This window comes from Nannospalax galili, unplaced genomic scaffold, assembly GCF_000622305.1.
Source record: "Nannospalax galili isolate Female #2095 unplaced genomic scaffold, S.galili_v1.0 scaffold18, whole genome shotgun sequence".
Taxonomy (NCBI): Eukaryota; Metazoa; Chordata; class Mammalia; order Rodentia; family Spalacidae; genus Nannospalax; species Nannospalax galili.
Window position 1 is genome coordinate 11,154,972 of NW_008346548.1, and position 9,279 is coordinate 11,164,250.

General features: G+C 45.2%; 1 protein-coding gene across 1 annotated transcript in view; it reads right to left on the minus strand.

Annotated features, from left to right (window-relative positions):
- Mylk (myosin light chain kinase) overlaps positions 1 to 7,594 on the minus strand; it is a 302,239-nt gene extending 294,645 nt beyond the window's left edge. The window contains exon 1 of the mRNA XM_029568164.1: positions 7,484 to 7,594. The gene's annotated coding sequence lies outside the window, so the exon portion shown is untranslated. The remainder of the gene's footprint in view (positions 1 to 7,483) is intronic.
- Between the last annotated feature and the right edge of the window lie 1,685 nt (positions 7,595 to 9,279).

The window sequence follows — 9,279 nt, forward strand, 5'->3', positions numbered from 1 at the left end:
TTGGGCCTTATTCTGGTTGGTCCACATAGCCTTGGAAGACATTCCATGCCCTGGGAAAGGAGACCAGCCTTCCTGTCAGGGTCAGTGGAGACAGGCAGGGCCTGGAACTGTTCATCAGGGAAAATGCCTGTGAATGATGGGACATTCTAGGGTGAAGGCCATGACTATAGCATTGACAACAGATATTGAGTCTGGATAGTAAGTGGGGTTTTAGGGTAGGTAGGAGGTATATGGGTAAGTACCAGATACTCAAGGACCCTGGAGGCAGAAAAAAAGCAATGATCATAGAATGGGATATTCTCCCCATGTCAGCCAGATTAAAGAAGATAACTTTAAGGACTGTAGAGATCCAGGTGACAAAGCAGTTTGTAGTTGTTCCTCTGGCTTAGGTAAGGCCATTGACCCATCACCATCATCCTCCTCCAGGACAGACAGGGGAATAAGTAGTCTGACTGATTTAGCTTTCCCACTCAGCTTCTTAGGCCTCCTCAGTCCAGTGCAAAGTCAAGTGGATCTGTCTCCTTTAGACCTAATGCCCTGCAGTTCTAGAATGGGGAAATGAGCAAAAATAACCGAAGCATAAGCAAACAGAGCTCAAGAAACCCAAAAGTCTTCTCTATGGGACTGGACTTTTACTGCAGCCACAAAATTGCCTCTCACTCTCATTATTTTTGGTTCAGGATAAAATTGAATTTACTCCTGAAATAGTCTGGAAAGCAGAGAGAAAACAAGGCGAGAAATTTAAAAAAAAAAAAAAAAAACCTCAAAAAATAAGTCTCAGAAGCAGACATGCACAGTTAGGAACAGTGTTAAAGGCGTCACACTGGGTTCTAGCCAGGAAGGGGCTGAGAACCTTTGGACACTGAGCCAATTGTTCCTGTCCTCTCCAGCCAAACACCTACCCTCCCTTCCTCCTCATGTTTGAGGCCTTCCTCCGCCACTGCAGCCCCTCAACTTCTTGCCACATTTTAGACTTTGGAAACTCTGTATTGTCCCTGTTTTCTAATTACTTTGTCCATGCTAGCTGTTTCCCCATAGAGACCCAAGTCCCATGGGCATAAATAAGACCTTTGCTTTATAATCCTCCACATAGCTAGGTCTCCACCTAGATAACTAATTATATTTATTCGCTGCTTTACAGTTATTCCATGGGCATGGAAAGTACTTTTCAATACGTATACTACTCTTTTTCTCCATTCTATGTTCATATAGTCATTTCATATATATATATAAATTGTGTGTATGTGTGTGTGTGTGTATGTGTGTGTGTGTGTGTGTGTGTGTGTGTGTGTGGGTGGGTGGTTGTGTGGGTACAAATATGTGGGGGTATGCATGTGGGTGTTTTTCCTCAGGAGCCATCCACCTAGTTTTTTGGGACAGGGTCTCTCATTGGCCTGGGGCTCACCTGGTAGGCTAGCCTGGCTGCCCAGGAGTCCTATGCGTCCTCCTGTCTCTGCCTCCTCAGTGTTGAGATTACAAAATGTGCCACCATGCCTGGCTATTTTACTTGGGTTCTGGGGATGAAATTTAGATCTTCACACTTGTGGGGCAAGAACTTTACTGACTGAGCTATCTCCCCAGCCCTAGTAATTTAAAACTTAAGACTGCCCTCATGGTCAGATGAGGAAACTAAAGTTAGCTCACAGAAATTAAGTACTGTGCCCAAGTATGCTTAGCTGGTAAGTGAATAAGACAGGCCAGATTTGAGCCTCAGCTTAAAACTTCAAAATTCACCTGCTACCCTGCAGCTGCCTCCTGCCAGTTTTCTGTACTAGAAATCGGTGATTTCTGGAAACAAACAAAAAAAATATACAGAGCATCCCTCCACTATGAAATCCCTGAAGTTATGGGTGTTGGTTTCTGAGAATTACAAGAAGTAATTTATAAGGTCTGAGATTAACAAATTAACATCAGATCTGAAGGCCCAGTGCTAGGCGGGGAAATCAAGCGGCAGATCTGAAAGAAAAGGAAATCCTCTCCTTATCCCCTTTCTTTTGTCCCCAGGGGCTTTGGGTCTCCAGAGGGCTCGGCACTCAAAACCCAGGAGGGAGGAGCAGAGCAGGGGTGGACAGAATGGGAGGGCACAGAAGTACCAGCAGTGGGGGCTGGGACAACACTGGGATATTTGAGAAGCTGGATCTACACAAAAATTCCCACAGCTCCTTAGTGGGGTGCCCATTGTGAGCATTCACCCTCAGACACCCAGGGACAGTGAGCTGGAGGGCAATGAAAAGATCCTGCGAGCATCTGGAAATCCAGCCTCCCCCAGACTCTGAGTTTCAAACACAGCAGTTCTTGTTGGTCCTGCCTGTGTATCAGTCCCACTGGTTTGGCTAATAGGCCAGGTGCATGCACCCAGGCAGAAAGGAGGTCCTGCCGGCCTGTGGTGACAAACATTGGGGTCCAACAGCCCTGAGCCTGTGAGGAGAACTGAACTTGCTCAACCTGTTGGCTTCACATGAAAGGAAAGAAAGATTTGAAGACAAAACTTGAGGAAAAATAACCAGAAGTCACTTCCAAAATGGCCCAGGTGGGAGACTCCCCTGCAGGCTGTTGTGCAGTACCCCCACTTCTCCATGCCTGTGGGGCAGGAGGCGAGGAGAGCAGAAGACAAGAAGTCAAATGACGAGGGGATCACTGCAGTGCTATTGCTCTGTCCTCACTCTGGATTACTGCTTGATGGCTCCTTGCTTCTGAGTCTCCCATGACAACCAAGAGACCCACTGAAAACCAAGCATCCATGTAATAGGTCTTCCATGCACATGGCCCTGCCTCGTGTCCTCTGCATGCACCCTTTGTTGGCCAGAGAAAAATGACTCAGTATTGAATGTAGGCAATGTCAATGTCTTCTGCTGGGAAGCATTACTTTAGAAGAGCTGGTCTCTAAATTTCACTAGCTTTGAAAAAAGGACAGAAAAGAGAAGATTTTAAGAATGCACAATCTCCCAGTCAGTGTGTGTTGGTTTGAGCTGGAGCAGGGGTAGCTGGGCTTCCAGTGGCTATGGCAGATATTTCCAGACTATAAAGAAGTGCTATTGTCAGAAAGAGATGAAATGAGACCCCCATATCCATGGGGATGCTGGACCTCTGCCTTCAAGCAGAGCTTCACTCTCAAATCCCCACTGCGTTACTGACTGTCTTAAAAAACAGAGACAATAAACTAACTAGCTATATTTCATAGATAATGGGACCATAAGTACAAAGCCATTCATCTTGTATATTTTGAGGGGAAAAGCAGGGGGTCATTCTTGCAGAGTCTGTAGTGTCCCTAGGGAATGTACTGAGGAGAAACCTTACCAGTCAGGACCAATACCTACCCTTCCTCCACTGAGCACCTTGCAAAGGCCACTCTAAATACTGAGGCCAGACAAGCCCGCTCAGAAGATTCTTCCCTTGTTGTCTGGGAGCCCCCACTCTGTAGTGACTGTGCCTGTCTCTCTACTGTGTTCCATGTGGTCCTACCTGGTCTTACCAATTAGATCAGGAACTTGCCAAAGTCCTGACTTGTTCCACACGTTCCTTGACATCTGGCCCCTGAGGAAAGTTACCTGCTGGAGTTAGCAGCTCTCACACAAAGAAAAAGCACTCTGAGGCTCTGAGTTCTATCATGCCCACTGCCCAAGTATACCCTCATCCCTACCCAGCTACCATTCTCCTCTGCTGGCATATACACACACACACACACACACACACACACACACACACACACACCCCTTAACCACAGAAGGTGGCTAGTACAAACTGTTGTAACAGTGAGATGGTTCTCCGACCTCAAGCCTAGTGATATATGATCCTTCTATCACCAGTGAACCAGAGGACAGATCTGCCCATCTTGGTGCAAAGTCTCCCATGCGTATCCCTAGAATACTCAGTATTCTTAGAATTCAATTCTTAGAATACTCAGAGTACAATCCCTCCTCACTCAGAACCAAGCACCCAGGCAGGTTCCTACGAGCCCTGAATCAGGTGCTTGCCCTCTTTGAGAGTGGGAAAATAGGGACATGCTCAACCTGAGCACAGGCAGGAACATTTTGCAATAGCCTATAGCACAGAGGTATCAATGCATCACCCTCCACAATCCTTTCTGGGGTGGAACAGAGAAGGAGACTAATAACAGACCACAGAAGACACACATGGCCTGGATTTGGGGAGGGCTAAAGTATACAATCTGGGGAAGGCTAGGAAGAGAAGGCACGGCCCATGCTGGGTAAAGCCTTTCCAGTGTGCATACCTTCAGGCCGTACATACACCTCAGCAACCCCTCGGTTATCTCAGTAAGTAAGCTCAATAAATTCATTAGTTCCCCAGTAAAACTTTAATCAAACATTGGCTTGACACTAGAACCTTAAAAGGGAATAAGCACTGCTTAGCATCCCCAGGAAAATGTATGGAAACAGATGGAAAATGTATTTGTTAATGCGATTATGTCTCATAATTATTAAAAAAGAAAATATAAAGGATGTTAAAAGCATATGGGAATGGAGATATATTCCAAAATATACAGAAAAAAAATGAGAAAGCCTAAGGAAGTAATGAAAATCTGTTTAGGTTTGTTATATATAAAGGATGAAACAAAAATAATATACACATAATCTTAAAATTTCTAAGGTCATTGTTTAGTCAATTAGTTTAAAGGACAAAATATATGTCTAGTCAAGGTTTTGTTATGATATATAAAGCATGAGACAAAAATAATATACACATAATCTTAAAATGTCTATGGTCATAGTTTAGTTAACTAGTTTAAGAAACAAAAAAATATATATAGTCAAAGTTTATCTGAGAATATTTGTTTTTTTACCCAAGCCTTAGCTACACAGCACATGATAATTAAAAGTACCAGACTGGTGGAACTAACTTTATTGGATGTTTAACAGCCATAATTTGAGGCCTATAGTAACGTGGGACTTAAAGGACAGTTTTACCCCTTGCCCTCCAAGGTCGACTAAGTACCAGGGGACTATGGAACATCTCTCAATATGTCCTGTAACTGTGGTGAGTCACCTGTCCTCTTGTTCAGGGAGAACATGGAGACCCCACGAGATGGACTTGAACCAGTGTCCAGTCTACAAAGAGGAGGGTCAACTCAGAGGAAACATCCCATTCATGCTTCCAAGTGAAGCCAGACATGGTCGAGCAGGACCTTTGTTTTATTTTCACATAGATGGAACTGGTAAAAGAAAGAAGCCAGAGGCTCCTCCCAAGCCCATGTGACCCCGAGGAACAGATCCTCAAATGACCTTAAGTGTAGATTTATTTGGGCCAACTGTATGGTCTTAAACACCTAAAAGGAAAGTATAACCAAAGAGTAAAGTCATCAGTGTATTTCTTTAAGAGTTCAAGGGATTACACTTCCCAGACATTAGGCTTAAGCCTATATAAAAAGTTATTTAGACAATTATTTCTCATTGATGATTTTGTTCCTAACCAAAAGTTAGGAAAGTGCTGCTCAGATGTAAGACATCAAATCTTGTTCTTTAATACCGTAGTGCCCACCTGCAGCTAAGGGAGGCAACCAGCTATTGTTCTACAATGATGGATAAATTTGTTTTCTCCCCTTATTTGGAAGCCTTTGAGAGGGAACTGACACTGATTCTAACCACTCCAACAGCTATCAAAATACATGAAAGCAAATCCTGAATCTATCACTCTAACGGTCAGCCTTGGAAGACAAAAGAAAGATGAGGAGGAACCCAATAGAGGGATGCTCTTGGAAGCCCTTGTCAAGAAATTCCAATGGACTCTCATATGAACATTTGAAAATTGCCCTGTTGTGACTTTTTTCTAGTTCCCTGTCTAGAACTTGTAATGCTAATTACTCTTGCCTTCACAGCTCCTATTCACAATTCAAAGACTTTCTTTTCCCCTTAGAGATAAGAGTTATGCAATTTGGGAGTCTTTTACCCACTGAAGGATACTCCAATTGCCTCACCCTGCATCCCTGTTCAGCATAGAAGAAGCCAGAGCAGTCTGAGACCTGATTCCCTACTGGCAATTTGGGTAACCTCTTCAGAGGATGGTGTGATAAGAACAGGAGGTAGGAACTGGCTAGGCAGTTACAGCAAAAAGACTCCAAAGAAACAGCCAGTTTCTTGGCTAAAAGTCAAAATGTCCTTGGGCCTCTTAGCAACATACTCTGTTCCAAAGGCCAAAAATGTCGAAAGTATTTGGGAGCTTGTATCTAATCCTTAAAAGATTTTAGGGTTACCTCTTCAGAGGGGGCGATGTTAGAGCAGCCAAAATCCCCATAAAAATAAATCAAGGAAGAAGAAAGAGTACATGAATTATCAGAAAAAAAATGATGGGGAGATATGGGAAGAGTTGGAGGGGAGTGGGCATGGATTTGATCAAAACACCTTATATGCATGTAGGAAATTCTCAATAAATTGTTTATTTTTTTTTAAAAAAAAAAACCTAAATGCTTTTTAGGAACACATTAAGATTACCAAAGGACCCACAACAACAACAATAATAGTGATAATAGAGTCCTCCAGAGCAGGGAGGGGCACAGTCTCACTTCAGGGAAGGTGAACAGCTCCTGAGCAGTGTCTGGAGGGTTAGGATGGAGCAGGGAAATGAAGGCATTGGTACACCCTGTTCTTTGTACTTGGGAAGAAGAGGGATGGTGAAAACTAGTACCCTGAGCCCTGGCATCAAGCCCACTGCCCAGGTGTACCCTCACTCCCACCTAGCTCCCTGAATCACAATAGCTGATTTTTTGCCCCAGATCCCAACAGAACTGGGTCTTTCTCTTTGAAGTTATGATACAGCAAGTATCTCCACCCCAATAAAAAAAAAAAAAATCCCCCAATCCTCTCCCCAGCAGCTCACCTTCCCACCTGTAGTGTCAGTCCTAGAAATTCAATTCTTAGGGTCTTGAAGGATTTCAGATCCCTAAGACACAGGGAGGGACACTTTGAACCTGGGACGATTCACCCCTTCTGGGAATTAGTTCATCCTGAACTTTCCAATTGCTGTAATCTGTCCACAAATTCCCTCAACAAGGCACCTCAGCTAAAGTGAAGGCGACAAAGAGCAGCAGCGGCTGGGCGAGCTCAGTGACTGAACTTGCACAGTCTCAGCCCAGCTTCTCCAGAGACCAACCAGCTACCGACCAGCAAGGCATTAGCAGGAGGACCGTGGCGTGGCACTCGCCCCTATGGCAGTCACCAAGCCCTTTGCAAAGAGCCCTCTTTTTAGCAGCTCGGGTTATTTGCACCCCTCACATCAAAGACATCCCCTCTGGATGACCCCTATAGAGACTACCCACCGCTGTACCCAAGTGCCTTGCCTCCCCTCAAAGAAACGAGGCCGGTCCCCCACACCCCTAGGAGCCCCTCTTGCTGCATCCAGGAGCCCCTCTCCAACAGGTTATCCGGGTCCTCAGCTTTAGGGGGGTCCCGGTCCCCACTCTGACCCCCATCCTTTGGGGGTGACACCGGGACACCGAGCCAGGACAAAAGTGGGAGGCAGGCTCACTCACCCGCGCCACGAAGGCTAGCGAGCCAGGCACTGGCGCTCCGAGGGCGAGCGCCCCAGCTGCACACTCCGAGCGCGGGCTCTGCGTTCACTCTGCTCCCGGCGGTGCTGCAAGCGGTAAGCGCTTCCCAGGACCAGGAGCGACCCTGTGAGACAGCAAGTGGCCCAGCGGCCAGAGCACCAAGTAGCACGGCTCTCTGGAGCCCCAGCGCTAACTGCGGGTTGCAGTTTCTACGCGCTTATTTGCATTTACATTTGCATGGAGCTCCAGGAATGGACCTGCTGCCCTCTCGCCACGCCCACCCGCTCTGAGCCTCAGAGTTGCGAGGCCGAATCCCAGCGCAGAAGGAGGTCCACCCAGGGACTACCCAGCACCCCACAAAGCAGAGGTCCGCCTGATTTTTCAGTTCTACGTTAGCAACTCCTGGAAGACGGCTCAGTACAGGACAAAAGAGGATCACACATTGGAAAAAAATACCGTGTAAACCTTAAAGTTAATTTCTTTCCTCGATGATATATCCTCCCCCCACCAGTTAGCCACCAACTGTTAAAGTTATGTGGTTTCTTTAGATAAGTATCCTGAAAGACTTAATTTACTTTCAAAGTTAGTTACGTTACATGCAATTTTGTACAATTAATAAAGAAAAACAAATTATACAGGCAGGATAACATAGTCGTTAAAAAATGTGGGCTCTGGAGTTGACTCTATCATTACTTTCTAGTTGCAAACGTTTGGACAAGTTACTTAACGTCTACACTAATAAAGTTTTCTTACTGCAGATAATTCCAACAGTACTGAACATGCAGTTACTAGTAAATCTGAAAAGTACAAGTACGACCATTGGGGATTTAGCTCAGTGGTAGAGCACTTGAGAGGCAGCTAGAGCTAGGGGAGGGAAAGACCAGGAAAGAGGCTGTGTAGGGCAGAGAGATGACAGTAAAAGACAGGGTGAGGCCAGGACTCAGCACCCAACACCTCAGGCTAACCAGACCAGATCCTAGAAATACTTTCTGGATCCTCTATCTCCAAAGATCCAGCCTTGAACATGTTCTTTGAAATATTTGGTGGATTCTATCATGGAAAAGTCCTAGATTGGGAGATCTGAGTTTTGGACCTGGGTCTGATAGGAGCTAGCTTTGGCAAGGCCTTTGTTGACTTTGGGCTTTTTTGTTTGTTTTTTAAATATTTTTTTATTTTATGCATATGAGTGTATTGCCTGCATGTATGTCAGTGCACCCGTGTCATGCAATGCCACAGAGGTCAGAAGAGGGCTTCAGATTCCCCTGGAACTGGAGTTAAGGACGATTGGTAGCCACCACATGGGTGCTGGGAATCCAACCCAGGTCCTCTGCAAGAGCAGTCAGTGCTCTTAACTGCTGAGCTATCTCTCCAGCCCCTGGGCCTGTTTTCTAATCTTCATAATGGTTGTATTTATGGAACTATGGACCTAAAGTTTCAGAGCTGACATGGTTTTCCAGACATCTCCCACCTCTGCAACTTCAAGCCCCTGGTTCCTGACTTCTTCCCTTTGTTGTGTTTGAAGAATCGCTCAACAATTTGGAATATGCCTGTAAAGCCCTTTTTACAAACGCTGGTTCGGGTTGATTTTTGACTTGCCTTATATTCTGTTTGAACTCAACAGGAAACATCTACTAGTTCTCTCATCTCTTTACCAGTACCTTCTTTGAGATGTTTAGCTTTGGTTTGGTTTGATTCTTTTCCTGGGTTATTCAAGGTTAAGTCATGTTTTCATGCTTTTTATACTACAACAAAACAAACACACAGAACACTAAAGACAA